The following is a 13,107-nucleotide window of genomic DNA, read 5'->3' on the forward strand; positions in this document are numbered from 1 at the left end:
ATATATAAAATCAGGCATGTGCCATCAGTAATTACTCAGGGTAGGCAGTTGGTGACCTTTATGTAGTAAAACATACAAAAAATAAGTGAAACACAGGCACACAACTGAGTTGAAGGCAGATTTACTTCTACCTTTATAGCCCATAAAGAAAATGTTGTAGGAGTGCATGCAGCACATGTACTACAGCAGTACTATGCATAGCTTAAATACTGAGATTGAAAGGCAGGGGTGAATTATGTCTACTTGATCTACAAAAAAATAAAATATTTTGTATTTTATGCATAGTAATCAGAGTAACCTTCATAATTTTATTGAATTAGGTGCATATTTTGCAAGAGAGGAAAATGTTGCTATCGATCTATTTTATTCAAGATAGGCACTGCCTACCTAGGCGGCATGTCCCTCATATATATTATACACCTGAATAAGCACAAATGTGAAACTAGATGGACAAAAATAGTACTCAAATACTGGAGGTAGAGTAATATGCTTTATTATTAAAACTGCATTATTTTGTGATGTTTTTGCACCTTTAATGATAGTGTGAATATATATATATATATATATATATATATATATATATAATCTCAAAGGTCCTTCCTAAACCAAGGCTAGGAAGCTGAATGAACTGGAGTTACCTGGTCAAGGAATTGAAATCACAATCATGCAATCATGAGTGCAACACTAAGCCATGTCCTTCCACACACACACAAATTGACATACATGCTGGCTATTGCTGACGAGTCAGTACAAAGGTGTAAGTTGTGTAAAGGAATTTTGTACTGTACACTTTTCTGACTTTTGCTAACATGGGTAAATTAGTTGTTGTTTAGCCCCAAGTAAACATTGATTTGACAAATCTATGATCAATAGAATTCCAGCTGTGACCAGTCTACCTTCATTTTGGGTACCTAGGATAGCATTATTTAAAAGTTCTGTTCCTTTCCTAAGTTAGTAGTGTAATTCGAGGAAGATTTCATAGTTGTTTCTAGCAGTTTTAATGACTATACAGAGGCTTCTTTGTTGGCTTGTGATGTGTGTGTATGTGGTGAGGATGTGTATGGGGGAAATTAGATGCTAAAAGAATTGGGCCATGGGAATTCCTAAACGCTGATTATCTAGTTCTTATAGCAAAAACTGGAAAAATTAGCGCAAACGTTCCAGATGTGATATCAAAATCTAGAATGTAATGGTTTCGGAGTAAACTGGGACCAAAGTTTTATTTAGTAGAAAAGATAGAACTCTGATACCGCCAAAGAAATGACTGTGCTGCTCAATATGCAGAAAAGGATTAGGTAGAAATTTAATGAACCTTATGTGATTTATAATGCTTAAGTCGTATGTTTTAATCAAAGGCAAGTTGTCAGTGAATAAAGGCTTAGCATGTTGTTACAAGAGTAATGAACCCTCAAAACACTAGTAAAATAAATTGCTTTTGTAGAAGTTGTTGAAATATCTATCACTTAGGTGACATAATCAGCAGTAGTAGAGTGTATTCTGAAAACAGAGTAGTCACAACTACAATAGGGTTGAGTGAAGTGTAGATTGTTTGTGTATTTATGAAATGTGATGCTGTACGTTAAATGTGAAAGATGTATGAAGGTTGGAAAGAAAGTGAGCTTGATCCGCTGGATCTGTAAAGTTAGTATGCATGAACGAGGCACAGATATTGGAGGTAAACTGAGAATTGTTGGGTTTTTTTTTTTGTGTTTGAGGTAAATAAGTTTCAGAGATATATTAGAGTTAATAATCACTTCATAAAATGTGTGAGGGTGGGGTGGGGTGGGGTGGGAGAGAATATGAGAAATTATTGTCATTGCTAGTTATTGCTGAAGTAATAGATTGGCAGAATCATTAGAGAATGCTTTACAGTATTTTAATCATCCCTTTAGATTGAGTTCAAATCTGGGTGACATTGACTTACTCCAATGTCTATTAAAAAATAGTGTCAGTCAATTGCTGGGAGTCTATAATATATTAGTTTTAGTGGTGGACATAGACAATTATATAGATTCTATACATGACTACAAATTTGTGACCCGGTGTCCAATGTAAGAAACTGTTGCTATAGCACTGAGTAGGACAATGAATTAGCAGAAATAAAAATGGAACAAAATATCTTGCAGTATTTACTTCTGTAGCTTTATACTCTAAGTTCAAATCCCACCAAAGTCAGCTTTGCCTTTCAACTCACTATACTTCTGTATTGGGGTCTCTTTACATGAACTGCCCCTTCTAATAACTTGTAACTATTAGAAATTATTTTATTCTAAAGGCAGTGGATTGGCAGAATCATTAGTATCAAAACAGAATGCCTAGCAGTATTTGTTCTGATTCTACTGTGTCCAAGGTGCCACACAGTGGGACTGAATTAGGAACAACATGGTTGGGAAGCAAACTTCTTACCACAGCCACACTAGCCAGTATATTTCATACACGTCTCTTACTATAGCCCTGAACTGACTAAAGCCTTGTGAGTAGATTTGGTAGACAGAAAATTAAAGAAGCCCATCTTATATATTTATAAAGGTGTGTTTGTGTGTACCTTGTCTTGACCCCGCTTAGGGGTTAGTGTTGGGCTCACAATCATGAGGTAGTGAGTTCCTGGACTGGGCTGTGTTGTGTTCTTGAGCAAGACACTTTATTTTACATTGTTCCAGTTCACTCAGCTATAGAAATGAGTTGTGATGTCACTGGTGCTAAGCTGTATTGGCCTTTATCTTTCCCTTGGATAACATTGGTGGTGTGGAGAGGGGAGGCTGGTATGCATGGGCGACTGCTGGTCTTCCATGAACAATCTTGCCCAGACTTGTACCTCAGAGAGTAACTTTCTAGGTGCAATCTCATGGTCATTCATGACTGAAGGGAGTTCTTTCTTTACCCTGCCTTGTCCATGTGATAGCTATAAATAAGCATTACTGTCATACAAGTGATGTTATTTTCCAGTCTTCAGTGAGAAACATGTCTAGCAATGGGGAAAATATTACCTTGCTTGAAAACAGGTGAGGGTTGGTGAAAGGAGGGGCATTTAGCAGTAGTAAATCTGCCTCAACAAATTCCATATGACAATGTAAGTATGGAAGCTGAACATAGAACCAATATTTTCTTAATGGCTCTGTGTGGAATGAAACAAAAATACAGCTATTTTTTTATGTTATGATAATAATGTCCTTTGGAAAGGCATGAACGTCACAGTTGTCCATTTCTTCCATATATCTATCTATTTACACACACACTCATACAAAAATTAAATTTGACTTATTTCTATTTATAAATTTGATACAAACATCAATATCAGTGTTAATTATTGTAATAGTTTTATTTAATTAGTTACTGCTGTTTTCTATAAACCAATAGTTAAACATAATCTTTCTCTTTCTCTTTCTCTCTCTCTCTCTCTTTCTCTCTCTCTCTTTCTCTCTCTTTCTCTCTCTCTCTCTTTCTCTCTCTCTCTCTTTCTCTTTCTCTCTCTCTCTCTCTCTCTCTTTCTCTCTCTCTCTCTCTCTCTCTCTCTCTCTCTCTCTCTCTCTCTCTCTCTCTCCACTATCCTATCCTGTATGCTTGTGTGCCCTGTATGTTGTCATTATTATTATTGTTGTTCATGTTTCCTTGACTATAGTAATGCTATGTATGGCCCCTCCTTTTTAGAAAAGGGCGGGGTCATATATATTTTATAACCTTGTCCTTTTAATTCTTGTTCACGAAATATTGCACTTGATGAACCTAATAATGTATTTCTTATTGCTGCTTGTACTCTACAGATTGTGTGTGTGTGTCATCATCATCATCGTTTAACGTCCGCGTTCCATGCTAGCATGGGTTGGATGATCTGACTGAGGACTGGTGGACCAGGTGGCTACACCAGGCTCCAATCTGATTTGGCATAGTTTCTACAGCTGTGTGTGTGAGATGATTATCTGTGAAAGAAGATGCTTCTTCATTCACCTTTGATGAATGTAACTTTGATTGGGAGGAATTGATATCATCACATGGTACCCAATAACCATTGGCTGTTTCAACCCTGAACCATAACACCTTTCCATTGGTGCGTCAGTAGTGATGACCAAATCACTGCTCATCGCCTCCTCCTGGCTTTCAGCTTAGCTTCTCTCTCTTGCTTCATGTAGATGTTTGTATGATATGTAATGAAATGGTATATATGAAATGTGTGTGTGTATTTGTATACTTATGATTGAACAGACAAGATTAAATGCTCTCTACCTCTAATCATTGTTTTCTTTTTTTTTTTCTTTAAGGTACATTGTTCAACAGTAACATTGTCAAAGTTTCTTTCCTTTTAAAGATGACAGGGTGTAATTTGAGGGAAATTTAACTGCTACTTCTAGCGGTTTTAGCTCCCACAAGGTAGCATAGAGGCTATCTTGTTTATGTGACTGGGAAATGTTTGTTTAAGTTATACATAATAATGTCCTGGGTGCATTTTGTTGTGTTGCCAGGACTGGAGAGGTTTTCCTATGCATAAAATATGTGACCTATATAAAAAAAAAAATGCATGTAATCACCACCATCATCATTTAATGTCTGTTTTCTGTGTTGGCATGAGATGGACAGTTTGACAGAAGCTGGCAAGCCAGAGAATGCATCAGGCTCCACTGTGTTTTGGCATGATCTTTACAGCTTGATACCCTTCCTAATGCCAACTGTTTTACAGTGTGGACTGCATACTTTTCACATAGCACCAGCCTTGGCATGGGTTTTATGGCCAGAAGCTGTTCCTGATGCCAACCACTTCCTAATACATTAATATATCATAGTATGTTTTATTCTCTCAAACACACACGTGTTGGCAGTGACTGATTTTTATATATTCTAATTATTTAGTGTGTATTATTTATCTTTAGTTTAGTACCAGATCAGCTCTGATCATGCATACTTATGATTAGAGCAATTCTCTACATAATTATCCTGTCCTTTTCTCAGTTAGTGCACCATCAACCATGCTGTCCATCATTCTTTTCAAGATGGTGTGTTGTGAGAGAGAGAGAGAGAGAGAGAGTTGTTCTCATTGCTATTTTGTAGGAGATTCATGAACTACACAGAACACCACCACACATTCATTGTTTAGAATCACTTAGTAAAAAGAACCAAAACTTGTGTGTGTGTGTGTGTCTGAATGATTTAAGGACTGTGTGAAGTTTTTGCTGAAGGCATGTGAAATATGTGGGGAGGGTCAGTTGAAAAGCAATGCTTGTCATAAACAATGGAAGAAACAAATACAGGAAGGTGTGGATATTTAAAAAAAAAAAAATTTTTCATGCAAAATTTAAGCTCCACTCAAAAATGCATTGCCAGGTGTAGTGAATGGGGGAAGCTTAGTTTGCAATATTTGCAGATGTGTATGGGTTCATTAGTTACTAGCAGAGCTGTGCACAATGATCTGAATGGTTAGTGATGATGATCATCATCATTTAGCACCTGTTTTCCATGCTGGCATGGGTTAGATGGTTTGACTGAAACTGGAAAACTGTATGGCTACATCAGATTCTAGTCTGATTTGGCGTGGTTTCTACAGTTGGATGCCCTTCCCAATGCCAACAACTCCAAGAGTGTAATGGGTGCCACAACTATGATTTCACTTGGCTTGATGGGTCTTCTCAAGCACAGTATATTGCCAAAGGTCTGTTACTTATCACCTCTGTGAGGCCTAACATTCAAAGGGTGCTTTTTATGTGCCACCAGCATGAGCCCGTGTTACATGACATTGTACAGCTCCTGTTACATTACATGGCATCAGCCACAACTATTCTTGGTCACAAGTGAACATCTATCATGAAGGTGTATGTAGTTTGAAAGCTGTCTCTATATTCTCGGTTTATATTTAAGGTTAGCTGCTGGATGGACTAAAATGATTAACTGTTGTGTAATCATCATCATTGTCTTGAGTTCAGTTTTCAACACTGGCATGGACTGGACACAACAATAATGCTAAAATCTTTTCAGTCATTAGACTGCAGCCATGCTGGGGCACTGCCTTGAGGAATTTTATCCGAATGTATCAGCCTTAGTACTTATTTTCTTTTTAAGCCTGGCACTTATTTTATCGGTCTCTTTTACCAAACCACTTAGTTAGAGGGGTGTAAACACAACATTGGTTGTCAAGCAGTGGTGGGGGACAGACACAAAAATACATGCACATAGATAGATAGGTAGGTAGATACATACGTACGTAAGTACGTCTTCTTTCACTTTCTGTCTACCAAATTCACTCACAAGGCTTTGGTTGGCTTGAAGCTATAATAGAAAACATTTACCCAAGTTGTCATGCAGTGGGACTGAGCCTGGAACCATGTGGTTAGGAAGCAAGTTTCTTACCATATAATGTCTATGCTTATCTACTTTTATTTTTAATGTACTTTAAAGATATACATGCTATATTGCAACAGGTGTGTAGCTGTTGTTATAACATATTCCTGCAGATAGGAACAATTGTGATACCGTTGTTATGAGACATCTTTCTGTGGACATTTAACCTTTTTGTTCCTATATTTCTCTTGAAATACTCTACTTTTGCTTCAGGTAATTTTGAAAATAGTGAAAAATAAATTTGTTTTTAACCTTTTAGCATTCGGATTATTCTGTCAAATGTAATGCTTATTCATATAATGCAGAAAAATACGTTGCCGGCCAGCCATCATATTTTTCTGCATTATATGGATAATTTATCCTGATCACGCTATTTATAGCATTATCATGGTTTGAGAAATAAATTTATCTCTGTATCTTACAATACATCTCAACGCTTCTAAAAAAACAAACAAACTTCGTTTACTTTCATCGTAAAGTTGAATTTAATGCTTATTGATTCACATTGTTTTTATTTGATCATGCATTATCTCATACATTCAAGATTATGATGATGTGATTGTTTTTAGAATGACATTGTAGGGTTTGTGTGAGGGGGCTGATCTAACTGGTTTGAATAGAAAACAGAATATTTAGGCTGGATATGGCTGGTTTGAATGCTAAAGAGTTAAACTGGTGTTTGGAACATAAATTAATATGAAATTTTGGTAGGAGGTTTTAGTTTAAATCACTTTAAAACAAGACGTTTGTATCCTAGAACCAGGAGCAGTTTCAAGTGGATTGGTACCAAAAGATTAAAGTCTCCTTATTTTCATTTCTTCCTTCCTATTTCTTAAGCTTTAATTATTACATGGGAAAATGTGAGCATGAAAAGTAATATTCTTAAGATTATAAACCTGTAAAAGTACAGGACAAGTTATTACCCCTGGAAAAGTATAGGTCAAGCTATTATTTCTAGTAAAGTAAAGGATAAGCAACTTTTTACTTAAAATATTGCAGCAAAGAATGTCAGTTCTTCTAATTTATCACTCTTTACAGTTCTCATCTATTAAATTAATTGTACAAAACTGTTCAGCTAATTTGTTTGTTTGTCTAATCAGTCACTTTTTTATGTATTTCAGGTAGTAAATTAGCCAAATTCTACTTAAATAAGTATAGTGTTATTTGTAAACTATAATAAAATAAGTTTTAATATTCAAATTTTAATTTTAGCTTCAGTATTTTAAGTAAAAAGTTTCTTATTCTTTACTTTACAAGAAGTAATAGCTTGTGCTATACTTTTACAGGTGTATTAACTTGTCCAGTACTTTTCCAGGTTTATAATCTTAAGAATATAACTTTTCATGCTTGCATTTTTCCATGCAATCCATGATTCTTTCCGGCATTGCTGTTATAAGATAATTAATAATGTGTCAATTAGTAATTTAAGAATTTACCTTATAAAATACTGAAAGATAATACTTTAATTTTTCCATGTAAGTGATGATAATATTTCAATTTTTTTCATGTTTAATTTAAATATATGTTGTGATTGAATTATTTCATATTACCCATCCACACCAAATTAATAGCAGGGCTTGAAGAGTTTTAGTCAATCAAACCAATCGCAGTAATTAACTTTAGTTTGACACTTATTTTACCAATTTCTTTTTGCCAAACTACTGAGTTGCAAGGATGTAAACAACCAACATATGTTGTCAAGCAGTGAGATATGGAGACACGTGTTGGGCTTCCATACAGTTTCCTCACAGGGCATTGGTTGGCCCATGACTATAGTAGAAGACGCTTACCCAAGGAGCTGCTTGCAAAGGGAACCTCTTAATTACATGGCCATGCTACATCAATGAAGGATGTAAACACGCGACAAATTGGTATCTTGTCATCTAAGATTCCAGATGAACCTAACTCTTGGCAATAAAGGTAATGAAGGAGGCAACATTGAACTCTCTCATTTGCCTAAAATCAACCAAAGAATTAGTGTTAGAAGTGTGTAGTACAACAATGGTGGTGCTCAAGCATGGCCATAGCACATGGGCTGAAACAGGTAAATGTCACACTCCGTGTCAAAAATGCAGTCAACCATTGATTAGCCTAATGCATATTTAAAACAATGATGCTATTTAACAATTGTGATATGAAATTAAGATCAAAGTTACCTTAATTCAATACTCACTTTGTCTTCTAAGGTATTAACCAGGTCGCATAACATATTTCTTCTGACACTGTTTAAATGCTGCTGTGTTTTTGGCATTCTTGACCTAATTGATAATCAATATGCAGTGACTTGCAACTTTGTTTTCAAAGAAAGAGAACTTTGTTTACTATATTCATGAATATTGCCTTTTAACCCTTTTCTCCCATATTTCTTGAAATGAAGGCAGTGTATATGAAATATACAGTTCTTTCATTTCAATTGATTTTTTTTAAAAAACAAAAATTTAGTAAAATAGCTTTCATTATTCATCTGGTGTAAGGCAACAAGTTGGCAGTCATTAGCATGCTGGGCAAAAGTGCTTAATTGTATTTCATCTGTCTTTACAGTCTGAGTTCAAATTCTGTCAAGGTTGACTCTGCTTTTCATCTTTTCAGAGTCAAAATAAGTCTGAAATTGCTGCTGGAATTATTCCATAGACAACAAAAGTCCTTTTAACCCTTTCGTTACCAACCTAGCTGAAACCGGCTCTGTAGTACAAATGTCTTGTTTTCATAAGTTTTGAATTAAAATCTTCCACCAAACCTTAGTCACAATTAATGTTCCTAACACTAGCTTAATGATAACTAAGTTATTTTGCTAAATTCTTTGTTACATTTAAAAGCAATTGAAAGAAGCAGAGAGCATCTCAAAATAAATACAGTAATGAAAGGGTTAATTGAAGGACAACATATAAAATCATTTTACACCATCTTTCCATGCTGGTCTGGGTTTCACAGGTCATAATGGTCTGAGTCAGCTGTTATTCAGAGTTATTGTCTTCTTAAATGGGTTGAGAGATGTCTTATCCAAACATAAGGTTTTGGTATAGTTTCTATGCTTTCCCTATCGACAACCACTTTACAGAGGATATTGAGTGCAATTTAGTGTGGCAACAGCACTAGAGAGGTTGTTGTGTCCTCACCATGGCTAGACTGAGTCCTTTCAATGCTATATTGTCTCCTCTCATTTGCTAACCATTTACAGAGAGTAGTATGTGCATGTTATTTCCATTCAGTATTATGACTAAGGGTCTGAATATGCCAACATTCTCTAACTGCAAACATCTGATATGAGGAATACCCAGATTTTTTTTCAAGATATCAATAATTATTTAAATTTCTTTTTCCATTTTTTTTATACATATATAAATATCTTCTGACAAATCTGTGTAATAGATAACTTTCCAAAGATTAAAAGTCTAAAATTTTAATTTATGTTTAAAACACAATGAAATGAAATAATTCAAAGTCTGAAGGTATGCAAAACACATCTACATTACCTTGCCATTTGTTGTACCTCAAACAAGTTAATGCTATTCTAATTCTTGAGGTATTGTTTTTCAGTTTGTTTATCATTTCTTTAAGCTGAATATTATTCAGTATTTTCTTCTCTAGGCACAAGGCCCGAAATTTTAGGGAGTGGGGGCTGTTGATTAAACTGACTTCAGTACGCAACTGGTACTTAATTTATCGACCCTGAAAGGATGAGAAGCAAAGTCGACTTCGGCGGAATTTGAACTCGGAGTGTAAAGACAGACAAAATACTGCTAAGCATTTTGCCTGGCGTGCTAACGTTTCTGCTAGCTTGCTGCCTTAATATTATTCAATATTAGTAACACCACACCATCGGAGTATTCAATGTCTGAAACTCTGTTATTAACCTCAAGAGCTATTATAAACAGAAGGGTAGTGAGAACGAAGCCCTGATAGGCACCTCTATTACGTGCTAAATTCCTCACTGAACTTGTCGACTTCTTTCTTAGAGTAATTTGCTAGCTTTCAATATACCAACAGAGATCAGCCTGTTTGAAATAGTAGCTAAATCTCCCTTAAATCGGTTAACTCTGTTTCAAGCATTTAAAATCAGATCTTCAGTTTTCCATCATCGTCACCCTCATCATCATCGTTTTTATGTCCATGCTCTATGCTGGCATGGGTTGGACAGTTTGAAAGGAATAGATGTGTCGAAGACTGCACTGAACTTCTATGTCTGCTTTGATGTGGTTTTTGGAGGTGGATGTCCTTCCTAATGCCAACCACTTTACAGTATGGACTGGATGCCTTTTTTTTTTTTTTTTTTTTGCATGCCACCAGCACAATTGAGGTTGCCATGCAATTCACAGGACTATGATCCCAGGGGTACATGGGGAGTCAGTTTCATAGTCGAGGATGAAGGAATTACTATGAGAGAGGTGGGGTAGAGCCAGTTCCTGCAGTGGGTTCTGCACGACCACTCACATCTAGTATTGACAAATATAGAAAGAGACTGACATTTGTTGTGTTAATTCTTACCAGTTGGAGAGGGGGGGGGCTTGCGGAAGTCATCCAAAGGAAAGTAGAAGACATTGTACCCACACCCACCACTTCCTTGCAATAGATTCATAATTCATAACCCCCCCCCCCTAAAATAGCTTACAGATGCTGATAGTGATGTTGTGTAATGGTTGCTGCTTCTATTATTACTACAACTACGACAATTATAACTATTTTCCACCTACCACTATTATAATAACAATCACCACTACCACCCATCTGCACCTGCATTGCCACTGCCACCATCACCTCTACCATCATTATCACTACCATCATCATTGCCACCGACCACCACCATCATTGTTGCCGCTACCACCACCACCACCACCACCACCACCACTGCTACTGTTCTAATTGTAAACCTTGTTGTTAATGAAGTGATGACTGAGTGTGAAGAAAAGACAGTTGGAACTAATTATATTTTCAAGTAATTTTGTGCCAAATAATTTGTTTATTAATAGCTCAAAATAGTTTTTTAAAAAATGTAAATTTCTTTTTGAGATAATGATTGAGAAAAATCTGATTTTCCAACAAGCTATCGGTTATTACTGTATTAACTCTAGTTTTCCACAAATTTGGTTTCTATTGTTGCTTAGTGCTAGACTGACCCTGACCATCTGGATCTATGATTAAGTGTTCTAACTATGATTCTCCTTCTTATATCAAGGTACAGGCGTGGCTATGGAGTTAACAATTTTGCTTCCCAACCACATGTTTTCAGGTTCAGTCCCACTGTGTGGCACCTGGAACAAATGTCCTCTACAATAGTCCTGTGGCGACCAAAGCCTTGTAAGTAAATTTGGTAGATGGAAACTGAAAGAAGCCCATCGTACATATGCATATAAGGTGTGAGGCTTAGTGGTTTGGATATTTGGCTTACAATCATAAGGTTGTGAGTTTGCTTCCTGGCAGCATGGTATAGCCTTGAGCAAGACACTGTATGCATGTGTTGATGTTGCAGAATAGTTATAAAATGATTATTACTGTCATACAAACAGTGTCATTAATTTCCAATATTCTGTGAAAACATGTCTGACCACGGGGAAATATTACTTTGCTTGGGAACAGGTTTGTTATCAAGAAGACAGAAGTAGATGGGGCTTGGCAACAAGAAGGGTTTTCAGCCTTAGGAAATCTGCTTCTGACCCATGGAAGCATGAAAGAGTAAACATTAAAACAACAACAATGATGATGATCTAGGTATTCGTTGTCTGATGTATCTTTCCTATTGTTTTAAAAGATGTTTGGTTGTGATTTGAGGGAGATTTGGCTGCTATTTTAGCAAGTTGAATGAACAAATAGTCTCTGTATACCTAAGTCATATTACATTTTTTCACTGCATATCTCCAAGATGGAAAAAAAATCTTCATTTACCAAAATTTGACTCTTGTTCTCATTTTATAATTTTTTAATTTAAAAAAAAAATATTTTAATCATGTGAGAGGGCAGTGCTCATAACCCTTTTACAGACCTAAGTTTTGTAGTGGGGATGTTATCCTGAAATTAGAAACTTAGCCTGAATGCTTAAAACAGGGTGAAGGTCCACCAAAGGGCCCCAAAGTACCAGGTAGTTGTGTTCAACTTTACAAAGGATTAAGTCCACTACCCATGTAGGCTACAGTAAGATTTGAACTCGTTATGTAAAGAGCTGGAACAAATACTGTAAGGCATCTAGCATGATTTTCATATAGCTCTGTCAGTCCATCACCCTGGATACCTGGTGCAGCTCCCTAGCTTACCAGTTTTCAGTCAAACCGTTCAACCCATGCCAGCATGGAAAATGGACATTAAATGATGATGATGGAAGAATGAAATGTAAAATTGAACTCGGAGTGGATAGTCAGAATACTGTGACATTCTATTCAACACTTAACTCTGCCAATTTGTTTCCTATGGTAAAAGTATCAGATGGGCATCTTAATGTAGTATACACTCCTACACAGGAAGTGTTGCTATTTTTACTAGTCCTGTATTTATATTACATACTAAATAGTTTTTTTCATTTAATAACCCTTTTGTATACTACCTCTTTTACTTGTGTCAGTCATTTGACTGCGGCCATGCTAGAGCATCGCCTTTAGTCGAGCAAATCGACCCCAGGACTTATTCTTTGTAAGCCTAGTACTTATTCTATCGGTTTCTTTGGCCGAACTGCTAAGTTACGAGGACCTAAACACACCAGCATCAGTTGTCAAGCGATGTTGGGGGTACAAACACACACACAAAAATATACACACATACACATATATATACATATATATATACGACTGGCTTCTT

At 36.1% G+C, this 13,107-nt stretch overlaps 1 protein-coding gene and 1 long non-coding RNA gene across 4 annotated transcripts in view; one reads left to right on the plus strand and one right to left on the minus strand.

The window, feature by feature from the left end:
- The window catches only part of LOC106877203 (carboxylic ester hydrolase LipN), a 99,651-nt gene that overhangs the window by 11,626 nt on the left and 74,918 nt on the right, over positions 1–13,107 (plus strand). The gene's annotated exons all lie outside the window — the stretch shown is intronic.
- LOC128249602 (uncharacterized) overlaps positions 1–13,107 on the minus strand; it is a 21,935-nt gene that overhangs the window by 7,115 nt on the left and 1,713 nt on the right. For 2 of the 3 annotated variants that reach the window (XR_008265707.1, XR_008265706.1), the window contains exons 2-3: positions 8,498–8,582; positions 6,184–6,252 (exon numbers count right to left, since the gene is read on the minus strand). This is a non-coding gene — a long non-coding RNA (uncharacterized LOC128249602). The remainder of the gene's footprint in view (positions 1–6,183; positions 6,253–8,497; positions 8,583–13,107) is intronic. The other variant, XR_008265708.1, reaches the window with a different exon arrangement.

The sequence above is a fragment of the Octopus bimaculoides genome, chromosome 16, assembly GCF_001194135.2.
Source record: "Octopus bimaculoides isolate UCB-OBI-ISO-001 chromosome 16, ASM119413v2, whole genome shotgun sequence".
NCBI lineage: Eukaryota > Metazoa > Mollusca > Cephalopoda > Octopoda > Octopodidae > Octopus > Octopus bimaculoides.